At 38.5% G+C, this 21,126-nt stretch overlaps 1 protein-coding gene across 13 annotated transcripts in view; it reads left to right on the top strand.

The window, feature by feature from the left end:
- BBX (BBX high mobility group box domain containing) overlaps positions 1-21,126 on the top strand; it is a 181,358-nt gene that overhangs the window by 27,429 nt on the left and 132,803 nt on the right. For 3 of the 13 annotated variants that reach the window (XM_089512347.1, XM_089512341.1, XM_089512346.1), the window contains exon 2: positions 12,255-12,391. The exons of 8 other annotated variants lie outside the window; for them this stretch is intronic. The gene's annotated coding sequence lies outside the window, so the exon portion shown is untranslated. Of the gene's footprint in view, positions 1-12,254; positions 12,392-14,048; positions 14,155-21,126 lie in introns of all 13 variants that reach the window. 2 more of the 13 variants (XM_089512343.1, XM_089512344.1) reach the window with 2 other exon arrangements.

The raw sequence follows: 21,126 nt of genomic DNA, 5'->3' as shown, positions 1-21,126 counted from the left end.
GAAAACTGAGGGGCAACTGTATTTGCAGCTAAACCATAGGTAAGGAAAATGTGCAAGATGGGGATGTGAATTGGCAGTGCGCCACATAATCTGGTCTCTTGCTTTCCTTGTAGCATAGTCCAATTTCAAATCAATTAGATTCCCAATTCAGTCATGTCCCATTTTGAAGAAAGGCTTGTGCGGTGGGGACTGAACACCCTGAAAATGGTGAAATGACTAATAGCACCTGCCAGAGGTGGGGTAGAGAACTATTGACAATGGACCAGATTATTTCTGCAGTGTGGATGTAGTCATTAGTAAGCAAATGATAGGCTAGAGATGGGATTGTTAGTTCTGATGGGACAGTCTTTCATTGGATCGAGGGGGACACAGTATATGAATATGTGTATATTGGTTTTGGTGGTGTCACTATCCTATATTCATTGGAATGCCTGGGAAGGCAACTTGTATCTCCAGTAGAAACAGCAGTTTAGGAAAGATTTCCTTGGTTTCTCGAGTTTATTCTAGCCTGGAGGAATTGAAAATAAAGTAATACTTTCTCATATAAAGTCTCTTTAAGTCAAAAGTATGTTTTGAAATGAAGCTGCTGTATGAGCATATGTAAGTTCTATGTAAATTGATACCTGCTGATTTCCTTTGGTTAAATACCACATTTAAATACTTGAAAGAATAGTTATATACTTAATACATATTTCTGCAAGAAACTAATGAACTGCCATATTTGATGACACTAGTGGTTTATCCAGTCTGATATCCTGTCCAGAACAGCAGCAGGTATTGAATGCTCCAGAGAACGAAACCAGGGCAGTTAGGAAATGACTCATGCATTGTTGTTCATTTCTAGCTTCTTGCAATCAGCAGTTAAGTGTTTGGGGATGCCTTGAAAGTGAGCCTACAGTCTCTCTGCAATGTGTAATATCCAACACCTATTGGTATATTTCAGGAATTGGTATAATTTTTTTTAGATCTCAATTTTGTTTTTACCCATCACAATACATTGTGTATAAAAATAATTCTGTTCATTTGCCTGCTACTTTATAAATTTCTTCAAATGACTCATTCTTTCTGTAAGTAGACAAATCTTACCTATATCTGTTTTGAATTTCATTGATTTTCTTCATTCATTGCTTTATAAAGTATGGTATGGTAAAAATTACACAAAATTTGCTGAACTACAAAGAGAATGGCTGTGGAAGAATTATACACAATTTTTAAAAAAAGGCACTTTAGATTAAATCAATATTAACTGTCATATTTTATTAAAAGTATTCTTTGTAATGCCAAATAGTGACTTGCTCTACCACTGAAGTTTCCATAGGCATTGATCACTGCTAAAGCTAACATTATCTGTAGAAATCACCATGTAAAGTTGTTTTGGGGGCTTTGTTACTAGAACATATGTGAAACACAAAGCCTATATCCCAACTAGAGTAATATCATTGAATCAGTAGAACTTAAATAACCATAAAGTTATCAAGTTCTCAGTGATTTGATCCTGTTTTTGTTAACAATTCGATTTAAGCCAAAGTCCACATGGGTGTATCTTTAGGTGATAATTTAAATTGTTGCATTGCATTGGCCCTGCTCTGTCTCCTGTTTTACAGGATGACAAATGAGCATGTTGAAAATTACCCTGGCAAGCTTACTGTTCATTCTTTTGTCATATACTCCTTATGTTAAGGGGCATCATGTATTTCAGGGGTAGGCAACTGACAGAGGAGCCATAGTGGCCCGCTGCAGGAATTTGGAGGAAGGAACACAAACTTCACTTCAACCCCAACTCCTTGGGGGGTGTTGGTGTTGGTGAAAAGATACATTGTCCAGGCCATAAAAAAGGTGAACCCCCCTCCCCCACAAAAGGGGTGAATGAAATGCCTCATAACCCCCCTGGGACTTTATGAGTGGCATTGGTATTTGAAAGACAAAACAAAAACCAGGAGTAAGAAGACTTGGAAACCATGGTAAGGACAGAAATGTCCTTGTGGGGAAATGCTTTCAAAACAAGGATCACATTTTCTCCGTCTATCTTATTTGAAAGTGTTTCACCTCTATTTCAGACCATTGCTTCCTCTGAGAACATAATGAATCCTTTTAATGGTGCCAGAAGATAGTTTAAGAGGGTTCTGTATAATAGACATCACAGTTCCACAATGTCCAGTATGTTTGTTATGTTGATCTGGTGGAAACACAACTTTATTGTGCATATTACAGCAGTGGTGCTTTATGAGAGAAGTGGTCACCAAAGATGGGACATAATGAATAACAGCAATTACATTTTCAAAGGCAAGGAAGTGAGTATACTTGGTATTTAAAGAATGTGAACTGACTTACTCCCTGAGGGATGTTGTCTCTTCCATCAAATATTTTCAAGGCTTTCAGTGACTTAGAAGATCTCAATCCATCAAGCAACTATATTTTAGGGATTTATGCAGTATCCTTCAGTATTAGTTTATTCAGTTTCAAAACACATCAAAAGCATAATATTAAAACAGAATATACATTTATTAAAATCACTAGGAGCACCATAAAACAAGAACCCAATCAAGATACAGTATGTCAAATAAAATTTAAAAGCCTAAGAAAGTAAAAAGGCTTTTATAAGGAAATTACATGAGAGGAACCTCACTCAGGAAAGCATTGTTTGCTGAGTTACTAGGGAACCTCATATATGGGTGAAAACAGGAAAGATGACATGTGGAGATACCCACACCACATGTTTAACAAGGTACATGTGTAGATTTGAATCCTGTTGGTTGTACCAACTAAATTAGTGCTATTGATGGGATGTACAGAATTATTGAATTATCATTCAGCAATTGATTCAGTGGATTTAGTCTATTTGGGACTACTGAAAAGATTTAGGCTTTATAGGATTTATATTATGAGTTCACATAGGTCAGTAGTTGTGTACTTGGATAGCCCATCATTTCTCAGCAGCAGCTCTTTGAAATTCAAATACGAAGATGATTGTCATGCCAATCATGATTATTATAAAATGAGCTAGATAATGATTTAAAGTACCTTATACATTTAATGTATTACAGTGGTACCCCGGGATACAAAAGCACCGCCTTACGAAATTCCCGGGATACGAAAAAATCCCAAAGAAAAAAACTGTTCCGGGTTACGTTTTTTTTTCGGCTTACGAAAACATTTTTTGGTGCTTTTTGGCGCTATTTCGCACGAAATCGCGGCTTTTAGCGCTAGCGCCTATGGCATTTTGGCTTGCGAAGGCTTTTCGGGTTACGAACGGCGCCGCGGAACGGATTAAATTCGTAACCCGGGGTACCACTGTACATATGTCAATATTTTTGTAAGTATTCCTAATAGATATAGGCAAAGAATAGAAGGGCTACATACAGTAGTTTCCAAAAGAAAGAATAGTAATCATTTGTACAGTGGGCCCTTAGTATCTGCTGGGGTTTGGTTCCAGGTCAATTGTGGAGACAAAATCCATGGATACTCTAGTCCAGTGATGGTGAACCTTTTAGAGGCCGAGTGCCCAAACTGCAACCCAAAACCCACTTATTTATTGCAAAGTGCCATGTCCCTCTGGCTTTCTAGTAACAAACTGTGGCAAACTCTGTGCTGCGGCGACGGCACACGTGCCCACAGAGAGGGCTCTGAGTGCCACCTCTGGCACACGTGCCATAGGTTTGCCATCACTGCTCTAGTCCCATTATAAATACAATGGCATAGTAAATGGTATGAATAAATGCCCTTATATAAAATGGCTAAATCAAGGTTTGCTTTATGGAATTTATTATATATATTTAAAATATTTTCAAGGTGTGGAAGGTTAAATCTGTAGATTAACAATCTGTGGATATGGAGGGCTAACAGTACATGCTATACATCATTCTCATATTATCAGTGTTGTTAATAACTAGCATTCTGTAACTGGGAGATGTTGTAAACACCAGCTCTTGTAGAATCACAGTGCTGGAAGAGATTTTTGGGTTAATGTATTGTTGTATGGCTTCAAGTCATTTTTGACTTCTGGCAATACTAAAACAAACCTATCATAGAATTTTCTTAGTAAGATTTGTTTGAGGGAGCTTGCCTTTGCCTTTCTCAGGGGCTGAAAGAGTGTGATTTCCCCAAGGTCACCCAGTGGGTTTCCATGATAAATAAATAAATAATAAAACTTTAATTAATATCCCACTTTTTGTTACCACAATCAAAGCAGCGTACAACCTTTAAAAAATACAATATATACAATTCCCCCCTTAAAAAAGGATTAAACAATTCTATCCATTAAAATTACAAACGATAAAATCTAAAAACAATAATACGATAATAAAATAACGGTGGGCAGAGTCTTTGCTTATATATGTCTGTGGGGGGAGCGTTACATGGCCAGGTTCTATTCCGGGAAGGCCTACCGGAAGAGATCCGTCTTGATAGCTTTCTTGAAGCTCTCTAGGTTGGCAATTTGATGGATCTCATCCGGCAGGCCATTCCATCAAGTGGGAGCGATTGCGGAAAAAGTCCTCTGGGAGGTTGCCGTCAATCTAGTCTTTGTGGACTGCAACAAATTCCTCCCAGAGAATCTAAGGGTGCGGGGCGGATTATACGGAAGGAGGCGATCCCTTAAGTAGGTTGGGCCCAAGCCATGGAGGGATTTAAAGGTAATGACCAACACCTTGTACTGTGCCCATGAATGAATAGGCAGCCAGTGGACTGATTTCAATATACACTGGTGCCTCGGGATACGAAATGATCGGGTTACGAAATTTCCGGGATACGAAAAAGTTGGATTGGCAAAAACTGTTTCGGGTTACGAAATATTTTTCGGGTTACGAAATTCATTTCGGCGCGAAATTCAAATGCTGCAAAGTGCAGCTATAGGCTTTCCAGTGCTAACGGATTATTTTTCGGGTTACGAAATTTTCGGGTTACGAAAGGAATGGCGGAACGAATTAATTTCGTAACCCGAGGCACCAGTGTAGGTGTAATATGGTCACTCCTAGTTGTTCCTGTAATCAATCTGGCTGCCATATTCTGTACCAGTTGAAGCTTCCGGACTAGGCACAAGGCCCCATGTAGAGCGCATTGCAAAAATCAAGTCTTGAGGTTACCAGTGCATGTACTACAGTTTCAAGGTCACCCCGTTCCAGGAAAGGGCGCAGCTGATGTATCAGCCGGAGCTGATAGCAGGCACTCTTGACCGTTGCATTCACCTGATCTAGCAGGGATATGAACACTGGCGTCCTGGAGGGCTAGGCCAACTGCTACACAATGCTGGCTCTTAGTTTAAATTATCTAGGTTAATATCCAGCTAAATCTGCCTCAATAGATGGTGTCAAGACTCTTTAAAAATCGTTAGTGAGAGAGTGATTTCTCCTCAGGTAATTTGTTCCATTATCAAATTCTGATGTTCAACTGTAATCTATCCTCTTGAAATTTAAACCCATTAGATTAATCCTGCCTTCTTCAGTGTGACATCCTTCAGGAATTTGAAGAGTGGTGTCATGTTCTTCCTCAGTCTCATACTTCCCAGCCTTTTTCTCATAGAACATGTTTTCCATATTCCTTGCCATTTTCATTGCTTTCTCCTGTTCCAGTTAATATTTTATATGTTTAAATATATATGTTTATATATGTCTGTGTGTTTCAATTTATACTTCAGAATGTGATGCTTAATGAAACATAGTATTCCAGATGCAGTTTAATTATTAGGAATAAAGTGTAAACTTTACTTCTTGTGACCTGGAGAGGATGATTTGTTTAATGCTGGTTAAAATCACATTAACTTTTTTGGTAACCACATCATATTGTCCTGTTTTTAGCCTGAAATTGGAGTACTGAAGTAATTTTCTCATATACTACTGCCAAATTAAATATTCCAATATCCTGAATCTTTGTCTCTGATTATGCATTCAGTTTTCCCAATTTAAGGTAATGCTAGTTGTCTTCTGACATTTATGAAATTTCATGTGTGTAACTATACTTATAATGTCCATATTAATATTTTTAAATGAGATGAATTTCAAGTTTCTCTTGCCCCTCCCCAAAAGTTGAAAGTTATGCTCCTAGAATTTAAAAGAAATTCCAGACAGATAGAATATTTAAATCTAATGAAACATTGGCAAACTAAGCCTTTATCTTCTGGGTAATCAAGATGGTTTGTTTTAATGGTGTCTCTCTCACTCCTACATATGGGATCTTCCTTCACCTGTGCAGAACATTTGGAGCAATGTAGAGCTGAACTAGTGTCATCTATCCAAAATTCATCTGTCCATTTCTTTCAGCCTCTACTGCCAAGACTCTGATCCATGTCTTAGTGGTCTCGCAACTAGATTATTGTAATCTTCTTCTGACAGGGCTTCCTCCCTCTCACCTTCGTCCTTTAATTTCTGTCCAGCATTCAGCTGCACGTATTATTACATCCACCCGCCACTTTGACCATGTTTCTCCTCTATTATCTCCTCTCCATTGGCTCCCCTTCCCCATCCGCATTCAGTATAAGCTTTTGTTGTTGACATTTAAAGCCCTGCACGGGCTGGCCCCTCCTTATCTATCTGAATTTCTCTCGCTTTACATTCGTACTCATTCCCTCTGTTCTGGTAGTCAAAGTCTCCTGTCCCAGCCTAGGATTTCCACTGCCCCATCCCGGATTCGTCCTCTCTCACTTGCTGCCTCTCACTCATGGGGCAGCAAGTGAGAAACCTTCTTCCCCCATGAGTGCGGCTCATCACTTCTCTAAACAGTTTTAAAACTCAGTTAAAGACTATATTATTCAGGGAAGTATTTCCAGGTAGTGTGTGACTGTTTTTGTTTGACATCTGATATTTGACCTGATGTCTGTTGTTTGATGTTTTTAACCTGTTGTTTGCTTATCTTATTCCAGCTTGTATTACTATTTACTGTTATATGCATTTGTTATTTTTTACATTGTACACCACTGGCAGGTTTTATTAGTTTTATGATTTTTATCCATTCTGTATACAGTGCTGTGCAAATTTACAGCACTTTATAAATAAAATATAATAATCATAATTATTATCTAAGTGGAGTTATGCACCTTCTAACAGGAACTCTGCATGTCAGTGCCTTTTTTCTCCACTTCACCTCACTTCCCTTTTGTCTGCCAGTTAACAGCATTCAAGCACCTTCTCTGTCTTCATGACTGTCCGAGATTTTCTCAGTACGTTCTCTTCTTTGATTTTCCAGTACATAGGCCTTCTCTGTCCTGGGTTCCTACTCTCTTTCACTCATCAGAATTATTAATAGAACCTAGTTTTGTTGTTGTTGTTGTTGGAGCGCCCCCCCCCCCCCCTGTTTTTTGCTGGTTGCATTTATTTAATCCATGTCAGGGCTTGTGAATTTGAAGTATTTGTTCAAGAATTGCTTCTCTTGAAAAGTTAAAGTCTCACCCATAGATGTACAGTCCCAGTGTTTACTCTGTTTAGGAGAAACAGTTGACATAGATATCTTTGAGCACTATCAGAGCCAAAAGAACAGAGTATTCTGCCTTCACATTTTATTTTGGACAGATTTGGTGTTTCATTGGAAAACTTCAGCATAGTCAAAGGCCTTGAAAACAGTTGCCATCTTCTGAAGCCTTCTACCCTTGCCCATATTACTGAGGACAAACAAAGGCAGGCTCTCTCTCGCTGAACAGCTAGACTCAGTTGTCAGTATTCATCTTCTGTCAGTATTGATGACTGACTGACTTGATACCAAATGTCTGTGCTAGCTCAGTGCCACAAGAAGGGATCATAAACAGCATAAATGAAGAGGAGATTCCACTTCAGAGGTGTCCAATAAGTGATAGAGGATCTTGAAACATGAACCTAAGAAGTCAAAAAATGTTATCCATATGAAAGAACCTAGGGAAAGAAAAGTAGCTAAGTAAAGGTGTGTGTGTGTGTGTGACTGAAACCATGGTGGGGCAGACCGACAAGATTTCTTGACCCAATACATAAAGTAACCCTAAGGTTTGTGAGAATTTTGTACAGCATTTTGAGTAACCAGTGGTTCACAAATCTGTCATCTTCCGGCCTGAGAGGGAGTGATCAGGCAGACCCAGCTCCACCAGGGCTAGCCTGAAGGAAGAGACTCCTCTCTCCATAACTGTCATCTTCCGGCCTGAGAGGGAGTGATCAGGCAGGCCCAGGTCCACCAGGGATAGCCTGAAGGAAGAGGCTCCTCCCTCCTTAACTGTCTTCTCGCCTCCTATTCCCCTCCATCCATGCTCTGGCTGTGTGGGGGAGAGGCTTGCATACCCTAATGAAGTTGTGAGTTATGCTGGCGGTGGTATAATAGTCACCAGCAGGGCCTCCCACGCCAGACAGGTCACAACCGAAGGGTCTGACCAAGAACGCCAAAGGGCAGGATGGGCTCTCTAGCCTTAGGGCAACCATCCTAGGAGAAGGAAAACTCTAATCCCAAACCTGGGCAGATGATGCTTGTCTAACCCTGTAAGGTCAACCATCTAAGAGAAGGAAACTCTACGACCCGAGGACCTCACTGCCACCATCCATGCTTGTCAAGGCCTCAGCAGTTGAACCTCTGGTTTAAAGGGTGAGGCCAGTTTTGTGCACGCTGCGCTCCACCAGAAAAATCCATTGCACAGGCTCGAAGGATACATCCAACGTCATCAATGCGCTTGTAGAAAGCACGGGTGAGTCCTTCCTGAATCTTCGTTTGCGAAGTAAAGCCAAGAAGAAGAAGAAGAAGAAGAAGAAGAAGAAGAAGGTTCACAAATCAACATAATGCATTGGGGTTTTTTTCCAAGTAACAATGAATTTAATAGTAAGATGGTCAAAGTTTAATGTTTATTCAAGTGTACGAAACATGAAGTGAAATTATTGCCTTAAGATGAAATGTTCTGATAAAGTTGAAGCATAGCAAGTATTATATAGAGAGAATAAGTCTGTTTTATTTGTTATTAATTACTATTGAGCCTACTTTGACTTATGGTGACCTTGTGAATGTGTCATGTCAGCTTGTAATGTGGCCGAAGTACAATAGCCTCATTTTGATCATTTTTGCTTCTAAACAACTATAGTATAATAGAAATAATATAAATAATTATTTCCTGAATGAAATGGTTTTTTAATTGTATAGTTCTTGAGTCTGTATTCCCAAATTGGCAAAGCCCCCTCAATACTTTAGAAAATAATACTAATAATCCCAGAATGATGAGGCTAGGGAAGCAACAAGCTTATCCAATAATGATTTCAAAATGTACTGTAATTCACTTTCTAAGTTTTTATGCAGTGATTTATTACTCTTTGCCTTCTCTGTCCTTGCATATCTTAGCCAATGACTCTTTCCTTTGGAAAAGAATATAACTGAAAATTCTCCACTGGGGATTCCTAGCAGTTCTTTTCCTTCTGTGTTACTGCAAATTCAGAGCTTTCTGATAACTTTTTAACTAACATTTCAAAACTAAATCTTAATTTATGTTATATATCTTTTATACTGAAGTAAGAAATACAATGATTTTATAGCAGCATTGTCATATACCACATATACTCGACTATAAGTCAACCTCATATATACGTCAAGGGCAGGTTATGGGTTTTGATATGACCTGTGGATAAGTTGAAGGTAAAATTTAGGGACATGTAACAAAGGATGCAAAGGATAAAGTAAAGGAAAACAGTGCCAAAGAACTTGGTGCACATACTAAAGGCTGGATGGATGAGAGAGTAGAAAGGGGTCAGTGCTTCCAGGACAGATTAAACTCTTGCCTTTCACCATATATGTGTGTGTGTTTTAAAATACAGTACTTACATCGATCTGTGGATAAGTCGACTCAAGTTTTTTTGGGTGAGTTTTTTAACCTAAATTTCTAAACTTATACATGGGTATATCCAGTAGCTTACATCACCACTAACAAAAGGAATTGATGTCAGCTATGTACTAGCTGAGCGTCTGTTGTAGTGATTTGGGATTGCCACTTAGCATTCTGGAGAGATGTGCCCAATTGTGTTTTGGTACCTACATTCTGGTCAGTACTATGGTCAGTGGTTCTAGAGAGCAATTATTTTTTTAGGGTGTTTAGCAATTTTCCTTCTTTGTCATGATCTAAACATGGATTTATGCACTAACCAACATGGTGCAGTGGTTTGAGCATTGAACTATGACTCTGGGGGATCAAGGTTCAATTTCCCGCTCTGCCATGGAAACCCACTGGGTGTCTTTGGGTGAGTCACACACTCTCAGCCCCAGGAAACTCCTTAGGTTCACCATAAGTCAGAAACTACTTGAAGGCACAAAACAACAGCAACAACATATGAGTGTACTGAAGTTACTTGTTACTGAAAAACATGTTCCTTTGAGTTCCTCCTTATAACATTTCCTGTGATGGCATGTCCCTAGCATTAAACTATTTAGCATTAAGCTATTTATTGATACTGTCAGCAATAGTCAAAGTATGAGAGAGACCACCTCTTACGGGGATTCTAGTACAGAGACAAGCAGAAGGTAGAACAAGCTCTAATGTAAATTTCTAGGTGATTTCATTATATCCGGAAAGAACCCTGACTCTCAGTGGTTGAATGATTGTGATAACAAAAGAAAGATGTTTTCTTCCTAACTAAGACTTCTGAAATCAGCAAAGCAGGAAAGCAGCAGAGACAAAAATTGATTTGTATAGAAGAATATATTGGTAAACAGAAGTGCTAGTAATAAAAACAAAGCCCTGGATTGAACCTGGGGTCAGAGGCACCTTCCTCAGTTCTGTGTCCCCCTTTTGAGCCACTGTTTTTGGCAGTTGTTCTGTCTGTTGGGTATCAGGTTTAATAAAAAACAAAAGTAGGTACTACATGTCTAGTATTCTATCAGACTTTCTTTTCTTTTTTCCCCATGGTTTCTGGGTGTAAGGTACAAGGGATATTGGCCCAAGAATGCTCTTTACCGTCCTTACTTTTTGGGGGAGAGTGTCACATTTTAAAGGCATATACTGGACACACACTCCCTATTTTAAAAGAAGACCCATAGAAGGTTTTAAAAAGTGAGTAAAGGCCAGAAAATGTCCTCAGTTGCCGAGGAATGGCCAATAACATCCCCAAATGTTTTGGAGATGCTATTGGTTATTTCAAGAGGATGAAATGGATGAGCTGAAAATGTGAGCCCTCTGAGACCTTCCAGAATCTTTAAAGGTGGCAGTGTCGCCTCCCAGTCTTGCTGTCAATTTTCCACTACTGTTTTAAATAATAACTGATGTTTCTCCCTGTAATATTACACCCATTTCCCTGGTTGTAAGATCCATTGGAGAGCCAGTGTGGTGTAGTGGTTTGAATGTTAAATCGGGAAACTGGGAGACCAGGGTTCAAATCCCTGCTTAGAAATTTGTAGGGTGATCTTAGGCAAGTTACATTCTCTCAGGCTCAGTAAAAGGCAAAGAAACCTTAGGATCATTGTAAATCAGAAATTAAGTCAATATATTTATTTATATCTTGCCTTTCTCTTGATCCATGTACTCAAGGTGGCTACCAAGAAATTTAAAACAGTATAAATTAAAAACAAAACAAAATCATTAAAAGGTATACATATAAAATTAAAAAATTAAAACATTACATATTAAGAATATTAAATATATTAAAAATTATATACAAAATTTGACATCTGAATTGCATGGCATTTAAAAGCCCAGCCCTCAACAGTTTGAAAACAAACAAAGCTCCATTAAGCTCACATGTAGTTCTGCACATGTTTATAAGATTGCTCTGTTAATCTTTAAAAAACAAAACAAAACCCTGAAATCTGGTAATACTGGTATACAAAAATAACTGTTGCCAAGTGTGCCTCATGGTGTAGTTTTAGTTATGGTCTAGTCTTTTGTGGGTCTTATCATAATGTGAGGTTACTACTATGTCCTCCTTTTCCCTTCCGTATTCTCTTTTTCAGAGCTAAAATTTCTGTCCAGGGAGATTTTTAAAATGTCTGGTTTTTCTTACAAGGTCCCCTCCCCCCACCTCTGAATCTCAGAAATTAGCAGCTTTTGTAATTATTGCAAATCTACAGGAGAAATTGAATCACTGCGTAAAGAATATCCTATCATTAGGGTTGGAAAAGATGATAGCTTGAGAATTTAATGTCTTCACTCTGCATCAGTGGGACTCACAGAGGAAGACAGAAAGGGGAAAGGAGAAGGGTAGTGTCAGCAGTTCTTGGCAAGGAAGGCGTTGCGTGAGGTGGTTCTGGGTATCTTCCCTGTTTTCGGGAATACTTAGATATTTGTCTCCTCGCTCATCTTCTCAAGACCCTCCATCTGTTGTCCATTTTGTCATCCATAGCTCTTCTTTTTGGTCCTCCTGGGAGTGTCTCCTGCTGCCACCCTATTTATTGTGGGAACCTGCAATGATGGAGTAGTGGAAGAGCAGATACAAGGGATTGGCCTCTAAACTCAAGGTTGTGTGGGAATATTGCTGAGGTAACCAATTTTTGGTATTATTAAATATCACTAAATAACCACTTAAAATATAATTTGAATACAGTGAAGGTTAGCAATATTTTAGTAGCACTTGTCACAGCTCATCATGTGTGTGCGTGCCATTAAGGTGCCTGTCAACTTATGGTGACTTAATGAATTTCATATGGCTTTCTTAGGCAAGGAACACTAAGAGATGGTTTTGCCATTTCCTTCTTGATATTTGTGGGCGGTCTCGTCAAAGTGCTAACAATGGCTGACCCTACTTAGCTTCCAGGATCAAACAATCTGGTACCTTTAGGGTATTTAGACCTACCTTACATAGTAGGGATATTTAAAATGAGAGTGGTTTGAATATGCAGTCACTAAATGTGCCCCCCCATCCAATAGGTAACCCTATCATAATGCCTGGGCCTGAGAACTAGGCTGTTAACTGTGAATTTTAAAGTTAATTTTAAACCTAGCCAAATGTGGAGGGAATGATTCACTGGGAAAGAATACATCAGGCCTCTGTATGAAATCATGCATTTTGCCTGAAACAGACAAGTGGGTCTAAAGCAGTTCTCAACCTGTGGGTTGCAGCCCCTTTGGGGGTTAAATGACCCTTTCACAGGAGTTGCCTAAGACCATCGGAAAACACATATTTTATATTATTATATTAATAATTTTATTGTTGGAAGGTCACCACAACATGTGGAACTGTATTAAAAGGTCGCGGTATTAGGAAGGTCAAGAACCACTAGTCTAAAGGATATAGAAGTCCATTTCTGATTTTTAAAACGCACCTTTATTACCTAACCACAGTATTGCCAATCAGCCCTCCATATCCATGGATTTTTTTATCACGAATTCAAGCATCCACAGTTTGAAAATATTTTAAAATGCATGAATTCCAAAATTCCAAAAAGTAAACCTTGATTTTGCCATTTTATTTACAAGGGACACACTTTTACTGTGCCATTGTATTTAGTGGAACTTGAGCATCCACTGATTTTCGTATCCATGGGAGGGTCCTGGAACCAAAACCCAGTGGAGACAAGGGGCCCACTGTATTAGTGTTAATAGTAGGTTTACCATATGCTAAGTACAGTATATGCTAAGTAAATGCTAGGTTCATAACTCTGAGTGGTCTAGTATTCATATTATGCAAGTTGTGCAATATTTATTCAGAGAGTGCAAGTTTTAGACATTTAAAAATGCCTCTTCTCTGTAGCAGATCAGTAGGGTTGGTGCATGTGCAACTGAGCACTGGATTTGGACATAGGAAATAACTGGAGTGGACTTGTGTACCATAAGGGTTGTTTGGGGATGGGATGGGAACAGAAATCCAGACCTTCCTTAGCCTTCCTTGGATGTCAAAAGTGCACTGTTTCTCAGAGCTGTTGTAAGCTGCTGTTTTTGAGCTGCATTTTCTCTCCCAAACTTGCAATATGGAGGAAATAAAACTATATTTATTTAATTACACACACATTTTCATAAATTGTGTCATTTTCTTAAATGATGCTGAGGCTAGTTACCAATGATGCAGATAAAGTACATCAGAACAAAACAGCAGCAAAACAAAATGTAAATAAAAAACAACAACAAACAAACCATGTGAATAAAACACAGGAAGTTTATAACAGAAACTCTTTTCATTTATCTTAATTTCCATTATCAGAAACCTCAACTGGACCCAAGAACCTTCCTTCAATAGAGGGACACTGTTTAGATTCAGTTGCATGTTGTTGTTGCTGCCATTTTTGCCAAGGGGGAGTACTACAGAGGTATGGCAAAAGCTTTAATTCAATCATTCATTTCTCTGAGCAGCTCTCACATTCACATTGGTAGAGCAGAGGGAACGCTTCAAAAGGCAGTTCTGTCACCAAACAGTTAAATTGTGACTTGTGTTTTCTTCTCTTTGTGAATATCACTGGTCCATTGCATGTCAGTTACAGCAGTGATTTCCAAACTTGGCTATAATAATGAGACATGGGAGGATGTCTATTTCTAATAAAACAGCAGCTTCAACATGTTGCTTTTTTATTTTTGGTTTTCTATGAACTGTATACTTACCACAATAGTAAAGCCTAGGAATCTTGGCCAGATGGTGGTGTGGACAGGATCTAGGCAAAACCCAGCTGAGCCATATGGCAGCACTATTTAATAGTTAATAAGGCAACATTTTATTATGTTTTTGTATAGCTTCAGAAGAGGAATGTTTAATGCAAATAGAAGAAAAAACAATGTATCTCCTAAACTTTTTCAAGTTTCCCCCCACATCTCTATATGTAACAAACATAAAATTTCATTTAATGAACAGTGGGATGAACAGACACCGAGGGCTAGGTGTGGCCACCAGATCCTCAGTATCTGTCCATTTTTGCATTAGATAAATGTAATTGTATGCCCCACTGTGCCTTCCCCCAGCCTCAACAGGCACCCAATCCTCCTGCTTTTTAAAGAACCAGATGGATGTGAACGGCTATTTGAGGCCTAAAACAGAATAGTGTAGGAAGAATAGCATTTAAATGTGCAGTATTGCCTCATGAAGGTTTTTTTCCGGGGAATGGTGTTGGTCATTTTTAGGCTGAAAAAGGTTTGCAGTGGGTGGCATGTGGATTGTGGGGGTTACACTTGGGGTTCTATCACGTTGCATATACCTGGCAGCTTACACATTTCTCACACCTGAATAAACACATCAGTAGGGCTTCAGTCTTTTCTAAGGAGGAATGAATTTGTGGCACCATAAACCATGTGAATCAGGGTCAGAATTCATCTTTGTTGCAGCTACGCACAATTGCTTATGTTACAGGTGCAGGGCATTTTCTCATATTTGATAAGAAAACTCAATTGCTTATGCGAATAAGGGAACCAGAGTTTCAAAGCTTCATGGGATTCTTGTTTGCCTAAAGATATAAAGTCTTGTAGTACAACACAGTAGTTTGATTTTTCTTCACGTGACTTCTGGTATGCCATTGTCTTACTGGTATGCCTTTGTCTGGGATGACAGAGTTTCAGACCTTGTTCTGTATTGAAATACTTTGTTCTTTCCTCTTGCCTGGAAACAAAATATTTTGTTATGAATTTTCTTTAATGTACAAATTTTTAATCATATTTTTAAAATGTATACATGTGTTTTATGTGTTTTCTCCATTGGCTAAAGCATGTGAGTCTGCATTTTTTCAAAGGTACACCTTTCTGGTTGTGCACCTTTATTTTCATATAATTTGAACTGCAACACAAGTATCATTAAAATAAATCTGACCATCACAGTTTCCTCCCAGTGATGAGAAACCTAAAGATCTGCACACATTTTCTTTATTAGTCTTTCAGACTATTTATTGGACAAATTCATTAAAAAAAATTGTGAATACAAATTTCTTTTCCATTCATAATTCCATAATTAAAGATTTTTACTTTTAGACTAAAAATGTCAAAATAATCAAGTCAAATAGAAATGTGCTTGCTGCCTTATATTCTGTTTCTCAGCCAGGATTTACACCCTTGTTTGGTACTACTAACAACTGATTATGTAGCCACATTTCCTTCGGTTGTGAAAGTGTAACAGAATTTATTATTAAACTTATATCACATTTTCTCACCACAAGCTGTGCTCTTATACACTTTTTTAAAATTTTAAACCAGTTGAGCAATCAAATCAGCTTAAAACCAAAAATACAACTTCACCTGTTGACAGAAAGACACAAAAGATGGATCTTACCTTGTCTTCCTTTGCAAAGAATACTACAATAAAGTTGCAATAGCAGAACACTGGCCTGTCTCAGTAGAATATTGTTTTTACAATGTGATAATACTGTTATGTCTTTTTAGGCTGCAATGCACATTTCCCTGGGAGAGGGGTCCAGAGAACTTAGTGAAATTTAGGATATAATTGTACTTTACATGAAGCTGTACAATACTTTCCACTCAATCCATAAAACAGTTAGAATATTTTTGCTATACAGATCGTAAATTAGTCTAAGGTGGATCCAATCTAAGTTTTATCTCTAAATGGTTTGTAGATGACAGTGAATAGTGGCTTGCCTAATATTTTAGAGAAAGTACAGCTAGCATGCTATAGAGGTTTGAGGGTTTGACTAGGATTTTGGAGACCAGGATTATTTTTTTTTATTGTATTTTTCACACTTACAAATCTTACAAAAATTGTAACAGATTATAACACGCAAATATTAAAATTTACACTAAAGATGAAATAGCTACCTATTAAATATACCTATCTTTTCTCATTACTCATATTTCCTATTAATAAAACTATCAATCATCCTCAGTATATATCCTCTAAAATCACTTCCACGGGCTAAATTTCCCCAAAACGTACGGTTATCCATTTCTTCTTTTCTTACTAACTATTTTTATATTATAGTATATTTCATCCGTTATCTCCTATATATTAACTCCCTTATAAATACCTTAGCTTATTTCCTATATATCAACGATATTGTCTCCATTCCTTTCACATCCCTTCCCTTCTATAAGTGTATGTGCATTTTATATCATATTATATATACTCTAGTATCCCTTTTTCTTCCTGTATATATTTTTTCCATGGTCTCCAGATATCGTTAAATTTCTTAATAGTATTTTTATTTTTACTCATCAACGCTGTCAATTTTTCCATTTCACATATCTCCATCACTTTCAGTCTCCATTCTTCCAATTCCGGTGTTTCTTCTTTCTTCCAGTATCGAGCCAAAACCATTCTCGCCGCAACGATCAGGGAGGACAGTAGTTTGTCAGTGTTATTATCTAAATTTAGGGTATCCGAGATGTTTAAAAGATACAGTTTCGGGTCTACTTTTCCCGTCTCTTCTATTATTTTCGTAATTTCTTTATGTATATTCTTCCAATATTGTTCTACTTTTTTACAACGCCACCAACAATGCAAATATGTCCCTACTTCCACTTTACATTTCCAGCACTTGTTACTATTTTGCTTATACATTTTGGATATTTTATATGGTGTTAAATGCCATCTATATAACATTTTATATATATTCTCTCTTATTAAGACACAAGGGGAGTAGTTAATTTTTCCCCCCACAATTTTTCCCATGTTTCTAACTGTATCGATTCATTCAAATCTCTTGCCCACTTTATCATAAATTCTTTCACTGTTTCTTTTTCCATTTCCAAATTCCTAATTAAATTATGCAATCTCGTAATTTGTTTTCTGGGATTTTTCCAGCCCTTCCTCCATCGCGGCAATTCCTCTTTCCTTCCTATCTACTAAAAATCTCTCCTTTATCTGTCTGTAAGTGAACCAATTGCAGGATAATCCTTTCCTATTCAGTTCACTCTGGGATTTTAGCATTCTTTCTCCTTTGGTCATAGATAACAAATCTTCATAGGTCACCCAATAATTTGTTTTTAATACTTCCCTCTTGTATATAGCTTCATTCGGAGAGGCCCAAAGTGGTATATGCGGACACCAATTTTTTAAAAATTTAATCCATATCCTAAACATATTTTTCCTTATTAGGTGGTCGTTAAATTTCCTATCCAGTTTAACTTTGTCATAGAATAAGTACCCATGGATGCCAAATTTTAAATTAATTTTCTCTAAATTTATAATTCTTTTCTTTTGTAATTTTACCCAATCTATAATCCAATCCATAACACATGCCTGGTAGTACCACCTGAGATTAGGTAGGGCTAAACCCCCTCTCTCTCCTGAATCTTGCAACACATTCATTTTTATTCTTGCTCTTTTGCTATTCCAAATAAATTTGCTGATATCCTTCTCCCATTTTTTGAAGGGAGAGTCGTTATTAATTATGGGAAGATTCTGGAACAGGTAAAGAATCTTAGGTAGTATTGCCATCTTAATTATTGCTATTTTCCCCATCCACGAGATTTTCAGTTTATCCCATCTTTGTAAATCCACTTTTATTTTTTTCCACAGTATTTCGTAATTATCTTTGAATAATTTCGTTTGTTTTTTTTAGATAGTGAGATACCTAGATACTTTACTTTATTTACTAATTGGAATCCCGACTTCTTTTTTAAGCATTCTTTTTCTTCCTTTCCCAAATTTAACGTCATAATGTTAGATTTCTCTGTGTTAATTTGACTAGGATTTTGGAGACCAGGATTTTAATGCCTGCTTAGTCATGGAAACTCACTGGGTGACCTTGAGCAAGTCACACTCTCTCAGAGTAAGGCAAAAGCAAACCCTCCCTGTGCAAATCTTGCCAAGAAAACCCATAAGTCAGAAATTATTTGAAGGCACACAACAAGAACAAAGATTCTTAAGGCTTACAGAGGTGGGTTACAGACGGGCAAAAAGGGGTGTGTTCATGACGTCATGAAGGTATAGCCTTTAGACGGCCCTTACCTGAATGCCGTCATGAACGCGCCACCTGCACACCCCAAGCGGGAAGAAGCGGCATTAAAAAGGTGCCGCTTTTTTCCGCTTCTTTTTGATAAGCGGCGTACGTGCGCATCTCCGTATATAAGCTGCTGCACCGGTACGCCACAATTGTCACGCCGCAAATTTAAGTTGCCCATTTAAAAGCTCCGTGTCTGCTGCGTCTCATAATGTGTCGGGGTCCCGGGACATGCGCGGTTTGCAGTCAGGCTTTAATTGCAGCGTCAGATGCCATGCAGCTGTGGAAGCTGCGGCGCAGATGCACTCTATTTTAATGCTCGTAACCCTAACCCTAGAGCAACATGTACGCATGCGCTGCTAGAATCGTGGAAAGTTGTAAGTTTTGCTGGTGGATGTTTTGGCTGGAGAAAGTGATAAGGGAAAGTTTGGAATTTAAAGTGAACCCCTACACACATTCCTGCGCCATTTTCACCTAACAATAAAAAAACGCTAAAACTTTAAATATTTACATATGTACAAGGGAGGTGATGGGGGATGGCAGGGGGACAGCGGTGGCAGTGGCGACAGCTGTGGCTGTGCATTGCAGATTCAGCAAGAGCACGGGGATCAAAGGAGAGGAGGCATCCATGATGCTGGTGACACTGGCAATGCGCACGCGGACAAGGATGCCAACACCAGCTGATCACCAGCTGGCAGGAGGCCACCTTTGTTCTTGGGTAGGGCGGGGGAAAAAGTTTAAAGGGGCCTGGGCGCTTTAAATGTGCACATACGCTTTCTGCCGCCGGTGCTGACCGGCGCAGCTGTGCATCCGCCAGCCGGCAAAAGAAAAAAAGCCGCGTTTGCGGCCGCCCATGCGGAAGCTGCCTCTCTCTTTGCAGCATCCTGCGAGGCAGCGGTATGGAAGCTGCGGGTAAGAAACGGCCCCAGGTGAGGCATCTTCACTGCCCCCGGTGTGGAAGCCCCATACACCTGAGCCACACCCCCGGGGCGGGCGGTCTGGAGGCTCCGTATTCAGGGGAAGACACCTTCAAGACGTCTTCCCCTGCCCGTCTGTAACCCGTCTACGTGTTCTTTTTATTACCCTTCTTTGACCAGAAACATATAGCTGAGTGATCACAAGAAGACAGTACAGTGGACCCTTGTTATACGCTGGGGTTTGGTTCCAAGATTCCCCATGTATAACAAAATCCGTGTATGCTCAAGTCCCATTAAATATAATGACATAGCAAAATGGTGTCCCTTATAAAAACTGGAAAATCAAGGTAAATTTACACTTTTTTGGAACATTTTCAAACCGTGTATGCTTGAATCCGTGTATAAAAAATCAGTGTATAAGAAGGGCCGACTGTATTTCTAAGCACATGTTAGTTATATGCTGCATGATGAGCCTTGTATCATGCTGTAAGACTTCTGTCACCACAGATATGCTGATCCCAAATAACTGATCATCAGAAGTTATTAGCTAGCTCCCATTCCGATAATAATGATAATAATAATAATAATTCCCATTATAAGGGAAACCCCTACGAAAAAAGAACTTCTGTTTATATAAATTTCTGGTCATATCAGTGTTTTGGATAATCCAGCCTGGCCTTACATACCCACCTTCCAACAGTTTTATTGCATGAATGTCTCCTTATTCCATTGCTAAAGATTCTTTCTTAGGGCTTTTAAATAACTAAACAACAAACCTTCTATTTTTCAAAAAGTTAGCCAGTGATAGAGAAGGCACTTGTATTTTTCTGTAATTTACCTGGAAGTATATTTGTTATGCCCAGATTTTAAGGGCAACCTGTTTATCCTGAGAGCGTGTAGTGGAAATCTCCCTCCCAGTAAATTTATCCACGACAGGGCTGACACAGACAAAGAGACACCAAATTTGGTTTTAGGCACTATGTATGTAACATTTATTGAAATACACAGACATAGACAGATACAAGTACCAAGAGAGCTCTCACACACACCATTCACACAATATCGATGTAAAATGACTACATATAGAATATACCTTCAGTTTTACTTGTGAAATGATGTTTGTCCTTGCTTAGCTATGGAACTCACTAGTTAGCCTTGGGCAGGTTATTTGGATAGATGTGATGTGTAGAGATTCACCTCTGAGATCCTTGGAAGCAGGCAGGAATATTGACACAATAAATAATATTTTATTACTCTTTACAAACCAACATTATGTCCTAATGATATTTATACTGGAGACAGAAACAAATTTATTTCAGAGAGCTGAAGATTTCATAAAATGGTCATAATTGTCTATCATGTGCACTATAATTTTTATCTCCCACTTGTCATCTTAAATTAAACATTGTGAAACCTTGCAAAACCTGTCTTCCAGAGACAGTGGTGCCCTCTACCATACCACCTTCAATGCTAAAACAACTACGAGGAAAAC

Source organism: Sceloporus occidentalis, unplaced genomic scaffold (genome assembly GCF_023333645.1).
Source record: "Sceloporus occidentalis isolate IW3139 unplaced genomic scaffold, rSceOcc1.0.p SCAF_2, whole genome shotgun sequence".
Taxonomy (NCBI): Eukaryota; Metazoa; Chordata; class Lepidosauria; order Squamata; family Phrynosomatidae; genus Sceloporus; species Sceloporus occidentalis.
Note: the sequence above shows the minus strand (reverse complement) of the source record. Positions and strands in the feature narration are given on the sequence as shown.